Source organism: Dipodomys spectabilis, unplaced genomic scaffold, assembly GCF_019054845.1.
Source record: "Dipodomys spectabilis isolate Male_0828 unplaced genomic scaffold, ASM1905484v1 ptg000043l, whole genome shotgun sequence".
NCBI classification, from domain to species: Eukaryota; Metazoa; Chordata; class Mammalia; order Rodentia; family Heteromyidae; genus Dipodomys; species Dipodomys spectabilis.
Window position 1 is genome coordinate 14584001 of NW_024870720.1, and position 16943 is coordinate 14600943.

General features: G+C 41.0%; 1 protein-coding gene across 2 annotated transcripts in view; it reads right to left on the reverse strand.

Moving 5' to 3' along the window:
• Positions 1-16943, reverse strand: part of Lnx1 (ligand of numb-protein X 1) — a 108084-nt gene that overhangs the window by 33446 nt on the left and 57695 nt on the right. The window lies entirely within an intron of this gene.

Below are 16943 nucleotides of genomic sequence, written 5' to 3' on the forward strand. Positions count from 1 at the left end.
AAAGCACTTTTTTTTTTTTTTTAGTTGTGGGGCTTGAACTCTGAGCCTGGGCACTGTCCCTGAGCATTTCAGCTCAAGTTTAGCCACAGCACCACTTCCAGTTTTCTGGTGGTTAATTGGAGATAAGAATCTTATGGTTCTCCTTGCCTGGGCTAGCTTTGAATGGCAATCCTCCGATCTCATCTTCCTGAGTAGCTAGAATTACAGGTGTAAGCAACCGGCGCCCAGTAAGAAATCACTTTTTAAGAAATCCCGATTGCATTCTCCTACCACAATCTCTACCCTGGCTGTTGGACCATAGATGTAAGAAAGTTATAATGTCTACCTGACTAGGGTTTGAAGTGGGGCTATTATCTCTGACTATTGATATGGGGTAATTCCTTCTTGCTGATGCTTATTTTGAAGTAAGTTTCAAGCACACTCACTTCTTCCTTTTGGGTTAGCTCCTTCACACTGGACATAAATATGAAGCTTCTCCCAGATTCCACATTTAGCTGTCTATGAAATCAGAAAGTCACCATGAAGCCATAGTTTACTCAGCATCACTGTTCCCTAGGGACAAGCATGGTGGCTTCTATCTCTGCCCCCCGGGCTGGTCTGACTGGGCCTTTCCATTCTTCAGAGGGGCCAGTGGCCTGGGGACGTCTGTGTCCTGGGAAATGCAACTCATTTCTATATCCCCTCATATTGGTAGAGTAAAACAGCTTTTGTGGGTTTTTTACAAAACATATTTGTTTTCTATCCATTTCACCAAAAGACAAACTTTGGAAATTAGGCTACTTTATTGGTCCAACAGCCCAAAGCTCAGGAGACCAAGGTTTGTGCTGATCTAAGTCAATGTTTTTCCAAGAACATATTTTTATTGCCACTGGGAGACATTATTTTGGTCCACAGGCAATGTTTTTGGTCAGGAAATGGTGATGATTTAACCATCTCATTGCACTGTGGTAAGGATAGTGGGATGCTATGGTTGTAAAAATCAAATCATTCTGAAGAGCCCCTTTAAGAAACAGCAATTTGCATATAATGAATGTTAATTGTATATATTGTCATATCAGTTTATTACACAAAATTTTACATGGTTGAGCCAGGTTTTGGAGGCTCACACTCAGGAGGCTGACACCCGAGGATCACGGGTTCTAAGCCAGCCGCAGGCAGACAAATTCTTGAGACTCTTATTTCCAAATTAACTACCAAAGAGGCAAATTGGAGGCACAGCTGAAGTGGTAGAGCACCAGTTATGCCAAAAAGTTGACACAGAGCTCAAAGCCCTGAGTTCAAGACCCAGGACCATTACTCTCAACAAACAAACGTATCAAACTTGTATGTTTGAAGTAGACTTACTAGATTTACTTGCTTATTTATTTAGAGACAGGGTCTGGACTTGAACTTTGAATCTTCTTGCCGTAGCCTCTTGAGTGGGATTATAAGTATGTTTCATCTTGACTAGCTATGATTAAACTATTTGAAATAAACTTTTGATATCTTATTTGGAGAAATGCCTCATTTTCTCAGGAAACTCAATCAAATGTTGGTCTACAGTTGATACATACACAAAAATTTTATTGCCCTTAAAATTCCAGAACTAGCAGAATGCATCTTTTTTTTGGCTTAGCACCCTTGCCTTAAAATTTACTGAGCTAGGGCATCTTGTGCAATTATTTTACCCTGGTTAAGTCGTATAATCTGCACATACTTCGTATAAAGTTTGAGTTTAAGTTTTGCCATGAATTCAGTACTTTGCTGCATATGTAGTAAATGTTCAGTAAATGGTAGCTATTCCCATAATTCACCTCAGATTTTCTTCGGATGTCTGAGGTCAAGATTTTATGTGACAGATCAGGCTGAACATTTTTATTGCCAAATGGCAGTTATGACTCAGGTGCTTTTGCCTGAGTGTGGCCAACATGATCACAGGTTTGTATTATTGCTTATACTATGTCAGAGTCATTCCTGTCACTGAGTTTAATTGCTACTTAAGTGTCTTAGAAAATATTACATTATGATTTAGCATTGAAATAAAGTTACTGTATACATGGAAAGTCTTAAAAACAGAGCAGAAGGGTATAAAATTGACATGGATGAAGCAAATATTCCTCCTCAAAAAAAGGTCTGAATAATACGACTATAAAAGGAGGACTGAACTGAGCACTGGTGGCTCACACCTGTAATCCTGGCTACCCAGGAGGCTGAGATCTGAGGATCATGGCTCAAAGCTAGCCCAGGCAGGAAAGTCTGTGAGACTCTTTATCTCCAATTAAGCACCAGAAAACTGGAAGTAGTGCTGTGGCTTAAAGTAGTAGAGCACTAGCCTTGAGCAAAAGAGCTCAGAGACAGTACCCAGACCCTGAGTACAAGTCCTATGACTGACAAAAACAACAATAAACAAACAAACAAAAACTTTTGAGAAGGGAGAGAGAAGGAAGAGGGACTAAAGAAGAATAACAAAGATGCAAGAATTTGATCAAATATACATTAAATGCATGTGTATAAATATCACAATGAAATTCTTTTGTATGATGAATTTATGCCAATATATTTTTTCTGAAAAACGACTGCAATTCCATATTTCTTTGCAAAGAAATAAGCGGGTTTTTAAAAAATGTGTTCAGAAAGACATCCTTGAGCAGATGAAAAGCACCTTTGTCATTGAGAAGGACTTTATACTTCACAACAAGTAATACACCCCAGGTCAAGAGATACCGAATTTGCTTAAACAGATTTCAAACCCAGTCTGGTGTGACCAATTCAGTCAGCATGGAGATACTTTTCTCTTTTTAATTTTTTAAAAATAATCTTTAAGGAATTGTACAGAGGAGTTGCCTTTAAAGTGTTTTGGATCACTAAATTGGTGGCATACTTGAAAGTTCCAGTATGATATTGTCTATAATCAATGATGAGATGTGGGTGTTGGGGGGATTTTGTTTTGAAACTATATCCTAGGTTGGTCTTGAACTTGCTATGCAGCCCAGGCTAACTTTAAACTTACAAACAACTTGTTTTAGCCTCTCTATTGTTGGGAATCTGGATGTGTGGTACCATTCTTGGCTGAAATGTAGTTTTAATATTGTAGAAGGGGACTATGATTATACAAGCCTCCACCCTCTTCTACAAGAGGAAAATAGACAGTACAAGCCAGCTTACACTGCTAATGCTGCCAACACTGAAGAAGCCCAAGTCCCCTCCCTAGAATTGGTGAGTTTTTACTATGTCCATCAGCAACTTTGGCTGGGAATTTTTCTCCTAAAATATAGCTTTAAAAAAAGATTGATATGGGCAATTCAAACACTGGAAGAGACACTGTGTGATGGAAAAACAGAGGCCAGTGTGCATTCGAGCGGTACCAAGTCATAAAATAAATAAAGGAATAAAATAGTTCCATGAGAGCCTTGGTCAGCAACGCATGGGAAGGAAGTTCCTAGACGATTCAGCTGTTCTGGAAACACTTTTTGGAGGGCATCAGTGCCCTTGATCATGTGCTGTGCCAGAGCAGGAAATTAATTTTCCAGTTGGACAACCAGCAAAGGCACAGCCTTTACTTTCTTGGGGAATCACAGCAGAGCCCAGTGAGAAAACATCTTATTCTGCTGCCTCAGCACTGAAGAGGGAAAGGTATTTTAAAATTAGTTGAATCCCCATGTATACCATTAGGAAACCACTGCTATTTCAGATTCCCAGGCTTCTAAAGATGGGTGTGTGTGTGTGTGTGTGTGTGTTTTCCTGAAACCTTTATAAGATGGGTAAGTAGCCTTTTCTTTGGCCTTGTATCCTAGCTGGCATTACAAACTCTGGGGGAAAAGGGGGAATTCATCAAGAAGGAAATATTCCAACTCAAAAGCTTTCTGTGAAAATAAATTCAGGGACAGCCACTCATCCTGGGGTACCATTAGCTATGTCTAGCCTCTTGGCTTAGGTTTAATCTGAGGCATAGCGTGATGGATGAAGGTAGTGGCTTGTACTTACTAATTATCTCTTTTGCAGTGACTAATACTGAGGCCTCTTGATTTACAAGAACAAAAAAAGGGAAGGAGAGGGAAACAGCTGATTAGCCTTGGTCAGCACAGGCACATACGGTGAACCCTGAGCTGTGTTCAAAGCAAGCAGGATTTATGCTCCTTTTCGGCCTCCCTGAACACTAAGTATTCTCAGGTGGTGATGGCCGTGAACTTGAGGGATGAATTGCAAGGAACATAGAAAATCATTTTTCAACCAAACCACAAACTTTGGATGTGCCATCTGTTCAAACAAGCAATTCAGGGGGGAAAAAAAATCACTGTTCTTGGTAATGTTGAAATGGAATTACTGAGCCACTCTATCAAAGCAAGCAGAAGAAAATCAATCTATATATAAATACTGACACTAGGTATACTAAATTATTTTGGGAGGTGGAGGGAGAAGAGGAGGGACATGAGAAGAATCCTACCAGATTCCTGAGTCTGTAATGGGAGTTGCTAACTAATGGGAGTTGGAGACTAGATGCAGGTTGGACCTCATTCCCAGAGGTCCTGATGGGGTGAGCCCCACAGAGTGCAGCTGACTGGGCAGCGTGAGCTTTCAGTAAACTTACCACTGTCTACAAGAAAGCTAGCCTCTTCACCCTCCTACTCATTGTCTGGTTAAGTATGCAACCTCCCTTTGACCTAGTACCCTCCCATGCTCCCTCCCTCCCTTCACTGCCATCAGGTAAACGTGGACTTAGCTCCTCGCTTTGAGTTCATTAAGTACCCAATGTGATCATACTTTAAACAAGACTTCAAAACTTAAAAGTCAAGTCAGGCAAGTGGGGGTGGCGTGGGGAGGATTATGGTGAACAGCATGGTATGGACAACAGAGATTCTCAGTTGCCTGAGGAAAAGCTAGTCCAGCGTTGCCTTAGCAAGTAATTTGGATGCTGAACTCCTTTTTAATGTGAAATCTCCTGATTTTTAAATGCTGGCAATGGATTCGAAATGTAAAAAAAGAACATTGTGTGGTCCAAACAAAACACATCTGCAGGACAGATGTATCTCAAGGGATGGTGCATTCCAATTTCTGGTAATAAGAAAACTGCTAGTGTGAGTAGGTTGGCCCCAATTCTCTCTCCCCTTCCCCCACTCCCAAGAAGCAATACGATCCTTCTGTTACCCTGGCTCAGTCTCCCTGCCCTCCCTCCCTCTTGTGTGAGCTTTCCAGGTCAACCGCAGAGGTGAGATGACCCCTACATGGTTCGCTTCCTCACTTCCTATGGACCTTTGATTAAAATTCACCTTTGCTAATCACATTATTTATATCTGCACCTTCTCTGAGACATTCTACCTCCTCTTGCCCAGCTTATATTATTTCTTTATACAATGCAAATTCTCAAAGGCAGGGAGATCTGAGTTCTATTTAATTATAACGTCTCTCATGCCTAAAACAACAGCTGGCATGTGGAGTGTTCAAAAATAACTTTTGAGTAAAAGAACCACTTCTACTAAGAAAAGTAAAACATGCAGCAAAACTGCAGGCATGGCTCACGTGGTAGAATGCCAACGGTGAGCAAAAAAGCTGAGCAAGCTCCAGCACTGGCACCATAAATAGGTAAACAAATTGTTGACAAAGAACAAAACTAGTGCAAATAACTGTTCTTCCATGAATTCTTCATGTTACTAAAATATCTTTTTAAGAAAGAGGGGGAAGGGGGGGTTGAGGGAGGGAAAGTGGGAGAAAAACAAGAAAAGGGGTAACAATGTTTGACAAGAAATGTACTCATTGCCTTATGTATGTAACTGTAACCCCTCTGTACATCACCTTGACAATAAAATTTTATAAAAGAAATGAAGCCAAAAAAAAGAGTTTACCCAAATTCCTAAGCTGGGATGAAGTATAGGTTATGCATCCCTGGTTCACAATGCTCCTAAATCTACAACGTTTTGAGCACTGATATGATGCCCAAGTAGACAATTTCATACCTGACTTCAAGTGAGAGGTGGCAGTAAGATGAAATTATCTTCAGGCTGTGTGTAATAGATGTACATGAAAGAAATGAATTTCACATTTAAATACGTATTCCATCTCTGAGAGATACCTCGAATATCTACAAATATCTATATATGTATGTATGTATATATATATATACCTTAATTGTTCATTGGCAAAAAGAGACGAAAAGATGGAACCCCATAGATGCTTACAGACACAAATTCTATAAACCAATAGGAAAAAATGGGCAGGAAAGGAGAGGCCTTAACATTAGAGGGAAGAATATCCACTTCTTCCCTGTCTCTCCCCATTCTATCACTTCACTCTCTCTCTCTATATATACATATACATACATGCATATATATGTATGTATATACATACATACACATGTGTTTTCCAAAACATTAAAAATCTGAAATCTTAAGCACTTCTGGCCCCATGTATTTCTCATAGGAGATTGTCTACCTATATCTTAATTGGCTAGCTATATCAGATGACTCAGACAGGTCAGTGTTTTCCACTCTGTGTCCTCATGATACTATACTGGGAAGACTGCAGCTCATCATCTTGCTGTTAGTCCCTTCTGCAAAGTGTCCTGAAACCACAAATAAGGTACACGAAGTAGTTATACTTAATGAGTGTTGAGATACTGACCTTCACAATTTGAGCAAGCACTTGAATTTTTAAAATTATTTAATTGAGGCAGACTATTTTACAATCTAAATATATCAAACAACATATCGAACATTTCCTGAACTAAGTACCAGTCACCCTTTGGCACTCTAATAATTGAAACTGACAAGGTGGGAATTACACGATGCACCCACACAGCCTCCCAAAACATCCTTACTTGTGGTCAGTTGTGATACTAGTGTAAATTTCCTCCTTTTCCTTTTCATTTACACTGACTCCAAGGCTGAGGGAGATAGGAGTTTCTTCTTCTCCAATGGATCTATTTTTCTTATATACTTCCTCAACAACTTTGATAGAATTTTGTTCTATTTGGGTTTCTAAACTATTCATGCAACGTTCCTGTGGGGCTGAAGCAGGCCTTGAGATGTCTGATGCTGAGACAGAAGTGGGTAGAACGAGCTGGGGAGTAAAGTTGAGAGCGGAGGTTCAAAGTCAGTTCTTCACAGAACCTTCCTATGCCTCAGCAGCTACCTATTGCAATTACCAGCCATTAGCATCTTGGAAAATTCTTTTGTATGTTTGTTTTCCTTTTAAATGACTGTCCCTCTGCCCTAAGGAATCTAGCTTGCATGATAGTAGAACTTCTGTGTGTCTTGCTTGCCACTAAACCTCTGGCACTAAGTAGAAAGCTCTGGAGAATGGGATGTGAGCAGGCTGGGTTAACATAGCCTCAGATATCCTAAAAGCAAGTTTTTTTTTCTTCTTGCTCCTTTTTATTAAATGTTTTCTGTTTATAATTAAATATGTCTTCTCCATACTAGAGGTTGGAACTCAGAGCCTTGTACTTACTAGGCAAGTGATCTGCCATTTGAACCCTCATCGCTTTTTGCTTTAGTTGTTTTTCAGACCATGGTCTCATGGTGTTTTTTCAAAGCTGGCTTCACACCAGGAGCCTCCTATCTCTACTTCCCACTTAGCTGGGATTTTAGACACCTACCAACATGACAAGTTTGTCCTTGAAATAGTCTACTTGTACTGTTCTGGACCTATGATCCTCCTATAACTGCCTCCCAAGTCGTGACATTACAGGTGGGAGCATGACCTGTTTAAATTTTTAATTGTGCTGACCCAGATGTGTTTCAATAGTTGTAGGCTGACTAGATCCTTCTTTTCTCTATAAGAAAAGAAGGGAGGTTTTGCATTTTAAGTACACAACAATGTTTTATAAGCTCTTTAATGTTAAAAACTAGAAATCTGTATTGTGTTTGAGATAAAAATAAATGCACTAGTCATCATCTTCCATAGAGCCCACCCTCGAATGAGGCCTATTCTTGCCAATAAAGTCCCAGTTGCCCTACTTGGAAGAGGCTCAAGTAATAATAATAATAGTTTCTATTTCTACAACAAGCTCTAGCCTTCAGGCACCCTGATCCAAGAACTTTTCTGAATTCTGATTGGATAATTCTTTTCGACATTTCATTCACTATACTTTCATCTTCCTAAATAATATCTTTTTGGTCTAGGGACATTACAGAAAGTCATTCTTCCTTGTTTAGATTACTTTTTCTTCCCCTCTAGGGTAAAACTCAGGTTCCCTGGGATGGAATCACATGGCTATCTGCACAGCTGCAGAAAACAATGAAAACCTCCCTAGCACTTGTATAGGCCTGAGTGAAGCCAATATCAGTCAATACGTAAAAGAGGCTACCAGGGAGGAAGCACACCCTCTGGTAGTCAGTTTACACCCTGAGATTAAACTTAGCCTGGCCAGCCTTGTCTTGAAAAACCAATGGACTTACAACATTGTCCCCCACCACATGCTGCTTCCACTCATTAACCCCCCTCTTTTGCCTCCAAATGTTATCCTGGCTCTTCCAATCACCCATTTCTCTGGTTAATGAACATCAGAAAGGGAAAATTCAAAAGGAGCTGGAAAGCCAAAAGGCAGGCTAAGTTACAGGCAGCTGGAGCCCTGGTCTCCTGGCTTTGGTGGGGAAAGAGTAGGAGCTATTTATTCATGAATCAGGTAACAAATGGGCCAATGCCAATGTCAACAAGCACCTTTGACTCAGTTTACCGAAGATGGCTAATGCTGCCTGCCATCATCTTAGTGCTATGCAGGTCTGAGAAACGGTGGCCAGTCTCTGAACAGGATCACTTTCTCTTCGGAGTGTGGGGCGTGATGGAATGGGGAAAGATAGAGAAGAAGTGGGTATTCTTCCCTCTAATGTTAGTGCCTCTCTTTTCTTGCCCATTTGGTCCTATTACTTTCCAGAATTCATGACTGTAAGCATCTGGGGCTCTATCTTTTCATCCTGTAAATCTCAACTCATAAACTAATGACAACATAATTATGTCAACGTTTACAATGTGCTTACTGTAAGTATGGACCAGGCATTGTTTGACATGTGTTGTGTATATTAATACCATTCTTATGGGGAAGACCCTATCATGCTACCACTTTGCCAATGAACACTAAGGTACAAATGAAATAACTTTCCCGGGGTCATCCAGCTGGGAAGTGGAGTGGCTGGGCTTTGAACCTGAGGCAGGTAGAATTTTAATTGAGGTGAGCACCTTACAACTGTGGCTGATGATTGGGAGGTGACTGCTACACAGGAGGCAGGACAAACACAAAGAAAAGCAGAAGCAGATTATCAATCATTTATATTATTTTACCACTGACAGTGTTCACTGCCAGCTACTAAGAGGCTGCTATGAGGAATATCAGCAGCCTGAGCTCCCAAGCATGGCCTGTTCTAATCGAACTGACATCTTTGGGCCAAGAGATGACAGGCATGAGCCTCTGCTTCTGTGCTGTCATCAGGGCTATTTGTCAGCGGAGCATGCTTGCGGGGTCTCCATGCCCTTGGGCTAGCTCTCATTATGGCCATTCTTTTGTTCTTGAAAATATCCTAATTATCTCTATGTTCCAGCACCCTAGAGACAGAAGCTGAGGAGGATGCCAGTTGGGTGTGCAGGCACCCCTGGGTGGTTTTATTTTATTCTACCTGTAGAGGGAGCCCATTTGCACAGACATCCATATACCCTTATGCACAGAGGAATATGTACATACACTTATATCCATACAGCATTCACAGTGGAAAACAGGCATTTTCAGGATAGAAGGCATCCCATACTTGCTAGTATGTGTTCATTGTGACATTCAGGACAGTAGCCATTTGAGATGTTATTAATTTGTATCAGCAAACACAGAACTGGGGCTCAGAAGATTATATTCTGCCTTGGTTAAATGATCCCCATTTTATAGATGCAGAACGAGGCTCAAAGAGGCTGATTAACCCAAGATGACCCAACATTAAAGCCACAAATGAAAAGCAGCTCTGCCTGGGATTTTGATACGGATTTAAATTCTTTGTCATCTTAGACTAAACACTAACTATTGCCACACATAATCCTTAATGTGAGTCAGGAAGTTCTGAGCACTTTATCCATTCAGTCTTCAGAATGTGGTGAGGCAGAAGTACTTATTCCACTTTGCAGATGAGAACGTTAACTTCTCCAGAATCACGCTATTAGCATGTAGGGTGACCAACAATTCCAGATTGCTGGAGCTGACCTGGTTCCCAGATGCAGGATTTTCTATGTATGTATGTATGTATGTATTTATTTATTTGGTGCAGGTACTGGGGCTGGAACACAGGGCCTCATATTCTCACTTGGCTTTTTCACTCAAGGCTAATACTTTACTTCTTGAACCATACCCCCACTTCCAGATTTTTGGTGTTAATTGGAAAAGTCTCTCTGATTTGGCTACCTGAGATCTCAGCCTCTTGAGTAGCTAGGATGAGCGACTGGCATCTGGCTAGGATTTTCAGTGTTAAAACTGATCCGTTCTAGGCACACCAAATGAACTTGTCACACTATTAGCATCACAGACCAAGTTTAAAGTCAGATGAGGGACTCCTAATAGGATGCCCTTACCCAGCCACTGTCTCCATCTTCTTCCCTCTCCTTTATTTTTTATCTAAAGATTTAATTGGGATTTGGAAGCTGTTGTTTGGGGTCTTTCAGTTGGCTCCTAGTGTGTGCTCACTCCTAAGCTGCTCTATTAAGTAGGGGTCCTTACACCACCTCCAAACTCTGGATAAGTGTAACCCTTCACAGCAATTCTTGCAAATCCAAATCTGTGTCTTTGCAGATGTAATTCCAGGGCTTCCCAGCAAGAAGAAGTAACCCACTGTTTAATTTAGAACAAGCAGCACTGGTAGCCAGGAGGGCCGGAAAAATACCAGTGCCACTCCCTGGGGTGATGCCTGAGAATTTGAAAGCCTGAACCAGATGTGAAGTTGACAGTGCTTGATGGGGGATGGGAGAGACCTGACACAGTCCAAGCCCATTCTTCACAGACGTCACAACAGTTCATCCATTTTGGGGCTCTCTGGCATCTTTGGAGTCATTGAGTTCTTTTCCTGGACACTTTGGGGGAAGGGAACAGATGATTCCCTGCTACAGATGACTTGAGTCTTTTGTTGAGTGTACATATGGTGTGTCAGGGGAGGTGGGGTGGGGAGGGCCAGCTTCTTTTTTTGGTTAACTTTTGCTTGGCTTCATTCAGAATTACTTTTAAACCATTTGGAAGTAAGCCAGGCATTGGAGGCTCATGCCTGCAATCCTAGTGACTCAGGACGTCGAGATCTGAGGAGCAAGGTTCAAAGCTATTCCCAGCAAGAAAGGCTACAATAAGACTCTTATCTTTAATTGACTACCAAGAAGACTCTTATCTCTAATTGACTACCAAGAAGACTCTTATCTCTAATTGACTACCAAGAAGCTGTAAATGAAGCTGTGGCTCAAGTGGCAGAGCACCAGCCTTGAGTGAAAAAGCTGACAGTGCCTAGGCTGTGAGTTCAAGACCAGAATTGGCACCAACAACAAAACAAAACACAACACTTTTAAGTAGCAAATGTCTGGCTTTTCACTTGGGAGAACTGAGCTATGGATCGGCGGTGTCTACTTCAGGATTCATTGGGAAGGGTTTGTAGAGGAGCTCGACTTTGTGCCTGGAGAAGATTTCCACATATCCAAACTGGAGATTTCTTTTCTTTTCTTTTTCTTTTTTTGGGTCCAGTTGTGGGGCCTGAACTCTGGGCCTGGGCACTGTCCCTCAGCTCTTCAGCTCAAGGCTAGCCCTCTACCACTTAAGTCACAGTGCCACTTCCGGATTTTTTCTTTTTGCTTATGTGGTGCTGAGGAATCGAACCCAGGGCCTCAGACATGCAAGCGTTCTACCACTGAGCCAACTTCCCAGCCCCTGAACTGAAGATTTCTAACCAGTGTTGAATGCAGCTTAGGAGACCAGCCAGGAGTATTTTATTTTTCAGTCCTTGTGTTTCTGAAGTCCGCACAGTCCAGCGGCTGCATAGGTGCACTGCTCAGCGTCGGGTTGGAAGAGGAAGCACAGTGTTCTTCCAAATGTCTTCCACTGCACTCCTGGGGTGACCATGAAATGCCAGACTGCTTATAAGTCCTTCCTGGGCTAGACATCAAGGACCCTCCAGGATGCATCACATGACTCTCAGATGCTGAGAAAGAACATTCTTCCTCACGCTATAAATATGTCATACAAAGATATTTGGCCTTTATTGTGCCAAATCCTCTTGCAAAAACCAAACAAAAGGTCTAATTTTTTTTCCCAGCCAGTTTCTATGTTTACTCAATGATCTTCTTCTTCCTTTTCAATGTACTGAAAGGAAACAACCTTACTCCTTTGGTAAATTGTATTTCATTCCGTCAAAATTGTTATTAAAAATAAAAGGACAAGGGCTGGGAATGGGGCTTAGTGGTAGAGTGCTTGATAGCATGCAGGAAGCCCTGGGTTTGATTCCTCAGTACCACATACACAGAAAAAGCTGGAAGTGGTGCTGTGGCCCAACTGGTACAGTGCTAGCCTTGAGCACAGAGAGGCTCAGGGACAGTGCCCAGGCCCCAAGTTCAAGCCCAGGACTGTCAAAGAAAAAAAGAAAGAAAGAAATAAAAGGACAAAGTAGGCACATTTTTTCCCTGTTTGCAGGAGCTGCGCGCTCCGTGTTAGCTCACTGGATCACTGAATAGATCTTCTTCCCTATCACTTCCTTGTCAGGACCACTGTGTAGCTCCTGTCCTGTTTGACACAGGACCTGCAGGAGACTGGGCTTCTTGTAGTCAGAGGGATCAGTAAACTGGCCCTCTCGTATCTCTGCCCTGTCTGCCACAGGCCTCTGTCCAAGCTGGCCTCTCCCCTGCCAACCACTCAAACACATGTTGCTGGTTTTGTCCAAGGCTTGCTTCTAACCTCACTTTCCTTAAGGAAGCACCATTGTACAGCAGTCTCGTCCCTTCATATCAGGTGACACATTCCAAGAGACCAGAGAGATGAGCAAACCCTATTGTATACTATATTTTCCTTTAATACCTGCCTAGGACCAAGTTTAATTTAGAAAGTAAAGAAGAGTCATAGAGTACCAGTAACTAATATTAAAAATAATTATAATAACAATCCACTGTACTGAGAGTTATGTAAGTATGATCTCCCTCAAAATAGTTTATTATACTCTGCTCTTCTTTTCTTGTTGATTATGGGTATCTGAAACCTCAGAAAGCAAAACTATGCATGGGAGAGACAAGGTACTACTAAAACCTCTCTGCTACTTAAACTCATTCACTCATTCATTTCACAAATGCTTAGGTGACTACCAAAGTCTGCCAAGGATGATACACAAAACTAAATGCTCCAAAGTCTGCCAGTATATCAGTCTAGCACACAAATAAGACAGGCACACAAACAGGACAATATGCACCAAATAGCCGTCTGTAGCCAAGGGTTGTATATCTGCAAATTCAACCAACCATGAAGGACATATGCTTAAAAAATTCTAAGTTGGGCACTGGTGACTGAACTTGTAATTTTTTGGGGGGGGTCCAGTTGTGGGGCCTGAACTCTGAGCCTGGGCGCTGTCCCTCAGCTCTTTAGCTCAAGGCTAGCGCTCTACTACTTGAGCTACAGCACCACTTCCGGCTTATGGGGTGCTGAGGAATCGAACCCACGGCCTCATGCATGCAAGGCAAGTGCTCTACCACTGAGCCACCTTCCCAGCCCCTGAAGGGTCAAAGTTTTTAAGGCCAGTTGTGGCAGAAAAGTTCATTAGACTCCATCTCCAAAATAACCAGGAAAAAAGCAGGCCCAGAGATGTGGATTAAATGGTAGAGTGCCAGCCTTGCAATAGTTAAGACCCTAAACAAACCCTAGTACCACCAAATATACAAAGAAGCAAATAAATAAATAAATTCTAGAAGGTTTCCAAAAGCCAAACTTGAATTGCCACGTGCTGAGCACTATGCTCAATCCATGTGAAGTCTAGGCATAGCATGCTGCAGTGTCTCCTCATTCATAGGCTACAACCTCTCTGACTACATGTTTTAAGTGTGTTCTAACTTCTATTGTGTATGGATGACTGTGGCTATGTCAGCTACTCATGTTTTCTTATTTTATTACACACAAATAGTAATAGCTTTTTTTCTAATTTCAAAAGTAATTGAGGATCAGGAAAAAAATTGAAAATAAGAAAAAAGAAACCCCTCACTTTCTTTCCCGCTCAAAAAAAATTGTTAAATCTTTTTTCTGTATGTGGTGCTTTTGTTTTTGTAATTGGACTAAAGGGATTGTGTACTTTAAGATACATTATTATTATTATTATTATTTGGGGGATCTGGTTGTGGGGCCTGACCTCTGGGCCTGGGCGCTGTCCCTCAGCTCTTCAGCTCAAGGCTAGCGCTCTACCACTTGAGCCACAGCGCCACTTCTGGCTTTTTTCTTTTTGCTTTTGTGGTGCTGAGGAATGGAACCTGGGGCCTCATGCATGTAAGGCGAGCACTCTACCACTGAGCCACCTTCCCAGTCCTTAAGGTACATTATTGAACTCTTCGACCATCAATGTACCAGCATGGCTATGGTCTTCATTGGTCCTTGCCTTGGCTGAGAAGATTAGATTCTGATGTACGTTAGACAAATTAAGACAATTTCTGGGGAGGTTCTACAGCTGAAAAGTCTCTGTCCCAAACCTTTCTGTTTTTAGACAGTTTCATGCAGTTCATTGCTGATGGCTGCTGATTGACTAGATATCCTTGCTTGCAGTGTAGCTACAAAGTTACTTCCATATCATCTTGAAGGCTGCTCTGGGAACCAGCTGTGGAGGAAGTCTGGGATATAGTAGGACCAAGCCATACTAGTCTTTCAAAGAAAGAGTGGCTACACAATCATTTAGATGTAGAAAAGGAGAGAGTGTTCTCTTACCCTGACCTTCCATAGTGTCAGGACTGCACAGAGCAATATTTTTCTAAAGTTCTCTAAACATTTTATGAGAGAAGTTGACTTAATGTTTTACTTATTTTCATAGTAAATATTTAATCATACAAATAACGCATCAAAGCGTAGGTAAAAACAACCAGAAAATATTCCTAAAAACTTACAAATTGCTTGAAGTGGTACATTGAAAGACCATTGCACTAAATATAGAAATGGATTTCTTTGACTTAAAATAAAAGAGCTGGGTGCCAGTGGCTCACTGCTGTAATCCTAGCTACTCAGGAGGCTGAGATTTGAGGATCATGGTTTGAAGCTAGCCAGGAAAGGAAACTCTATGAGACTCTTATCTCCAATAAATTACTAAAAAAAAATCCAGAAGTGGTGCTGTGGCTCAAGTGCTGGCTTTGAGCAAAAAAAAAGCTTAGGGACATTGCCGAGGCCCTGAGTTCAAGCCCCAAGTCTAGCAAAATAAATACATTAAAATAAATTAAAAAATAAAGAAAAACTGCATTAAATTTTTTTCCCCTTACTATCTTAAATAACTAAATCCTTTAATGAAATCTATTGGATCCTCTTTGGGCCCTAGCTATTAAGGCTGAGTCCCATATAGGAAATAATGCCAGGTATTAGATATGTATTGGGCTCTTAACTTTTGGAGGATGCTGTAGGAATAGTTCAGTGGTTAGATTTTGTTTTTCTTGGTCATGGCACTTAAACTTGGGGCCTGGGCACTGTCTCTGAGCTCTTTTGCTCAATGCTAGCACTCTACCACTTTAAGCCACAGCAATACTTTGGATTTTCTGGTAGTTAATTGGAAATAATAGTCTCACGGACTTTTCTACCTGGGCTGGCTTTGAACTACAATCCCCAGATCTCAGCAGCCTGAGTAGCTAGGATGACAGGTGTGAACCACCAGCACCTAGAAAGTAGTTAGATTCTTTATTCCAATTACCTACATAAAAATTAGTTACCTCATTCTTCATGTAAACCTGATAACCTTATATAAAAAGTAAAATAACTTTATACCTTGTACTTTTTTCATTATCTTATCAATTTTCATACTTCTTTTGTTCACTTACACACATGTACATATACACACATATACACATTTATGAAATTCTTGGGGTAGGAAAATGTTTTAAAACATTTGTCCAGCACCCAGAATATGTTTACAGAATGATTTTAAATAAACAATGAACATTCTCATTAAAGGTATGTCTTCACTATTATTGACTCTTCAGCACCTCAGGGTTTAGTTTTGACTCCTGTTATCCTGAATCCTAAACATGGTTCTAGCTCCTATTTTCTTTCTTCTATCTCTTGTGAGCTGTGAGGTTCCCCTTTTGATCTCAATCCTTTAGGATTTTTCTCTTTTCCTTTTTGGGGATACACTAGTCCTTAGGTAAGAGATAATAAAATAAGAGAGAATGGAGAGAGAGAGAGAGAGAGAGAGAGAGAGAGAGAGAGAGAGAGAGAGAGAGAGAGAGAGAGAGAGTCCAGTGAAACTTAGACTCTAGACTTTTGCCAACCACCCAATTTATCATTCAATTTACTTATGACTATAAGCTATCACCAAGAAAACTCCACTGAAATCAATGGGGTGAAACATTTTAATTTGTCCAGTTATTCCAGAAGGAGTAAACAGAGTTCCTAGATTTATTAGGGTACTACAGACTTCTAAGTTGCTCAAATTGAGCTTTTGTCCATCTGCCAAAAGCGGGATGAGGTGATCAGAAGTGAAACTGCCGGGGATTAAGCACCATTGGCAGAGCCACATGATACCAGACAGTGGGACTTGGTGCTAATGTCCTTTGCATCTGAACTCTGCCAGATATTAAATATTTTTATTATAATGCCAAGTAGTTCACTTATTATGAGTTGTTCATCATAACATAATTACTGAACTGAGCCCCCCAGTTAGACTGATACATGGAACCTTCCAGAAAACTTCCAATGGTGATGTCAATGTAGGCATGGAAGGGTTTATGCTCTCAAGAGAATAAAGGATTATTATAGATCTTAATGCTACATTTTGAATTTTGAAAATAATTCTTTCTTTGTGTGC